This window comes from Silene latifolia, chromosome X (assembly GCF_048544455.1).
Source record: "Silene latifolia isolate original U9 population chromosome X, ASM4854445v1, whole genome shotgun sequence".
Classification (NCBI taxonomy): domain Eukaryota; kingdom Viridiplantae; phylum Streptophyta; class Magnoliopsida; order Caryophyllales; family Caryophyllaceae; genus Silene; species Silene latifolia.
Window position 1 is genome coordinate 256458265 of NC_133537.1, and position 1189 is coordinate 256459453.

A 1189-nucleotide genomic window follows, 5' to 3' on the forward strand; every position below is an offset into this window, starting at 1 on the left:
CCCTTGGGATCCGACCTTTACTTGCCTCTTTACTAATTATAGAGTTGTTGGTGAAGTTATAAATTGTGTTTTGGTCTAGGTTCTCCTAACGACAAGTAACCGAAAAGATATAGTCCGACCAAAAATGACGCCGTTGTCGGGGACGGTGTTAACTTGATTTAGATTTTCTTATATTGTTATTAGTTGTGTCTTTCTTTGCCTTGGGAAAGTAAAACTCCTCAAGGTTTGCTCTAATTCTTTTCCAGTTGTTTGACATTTTTTCATGTCTAGAAGGTTACAAGGTGACTTGTTACCCTTTGATCGTGAAATTGAAAGAACTTTGACAACCAATAGTAGACTTGCTAGCATAAATTTGAGAGGTATTGGTGAGGTTGTAGACATTCAACCAACTATTGAGTTCATCAACCGTTTTGCAAGAGAAGGTGAGGAGAACCCAACACAAAATCAACCCACAATGCCTAAGTTTTCATCACATTCCGTACCCACCGAGGATAACCTACCCAATGGTACTCCCACACCACAACATCTAACCGGAAATTTCATTGCCAAATCCGCATTTATCCAATTAGTCGAAAGAAGCCAATTTGGGGGGATGCCTAGTGAAGACCCTCATTCTCATATGGAGGCTTTTTGCGATTATTGTGATGCGATTTCTCAAACCGGTGTAACTCAAGACCAAATTCGATGGGTCTTATTTCATTTTTTCTCTAATTGGCACCGCGAAACAATGGTTGAAAAGCCTTGATAAGGCCACTCTCGGAATTGATACTTGGAAAAAGTTGGCTCTAGCTTTCTACAAAAAATTCTATCCACCGGAAAAGACAAACATGCTAAGAGATCAAATTACGGGCTTTAAGCAAAGGGATGAAGAATCTTTGTATGAAGCTTAGGAGGGATTCAAAGGAATTTGCCGCCCATGTCCTCACCATGGACTTAGCGAGTGGTTCTTGGTACAACAATTTTGTAACGGTCTTTATGAAGATTCGAGGAACATTCTCAACATGGGATCAAATGGAATGTTCACCGAAGTTGATGACAATCAAACTTGGAACAAAATTGAGGAAATGGTGGTCCATAACTCACAATATAGTAGACCTCGCAAGGCTACTAGAGGAGGAAAGCATGAAGTGGACTCCGTTACTCAATTGGGTGCTCAACTTAGTGCTCACATTGATACCATCAATTTGAA

The 1189-nt window shown here is 40.2% G+C and overlaps 1 non-coding gene across 1 annotated transcript; it reads right to left on the bottom strand.

Annotated features, from left to right (window-relative positions):
• Positions 1-827: 827 nt before the first annotated feature.
• Positions 828-934, bottom strand: LOC141624202 (small nucleolar RNA R71). The gene has a single exon (XR_012534013.1). It is a non-coding gene; the product is annotated as a small nucleolar RNA R71 (small nucleolar RNA).
• Between the last annotated feature and the right edge of the window lie 255 nt (positions 935-1189).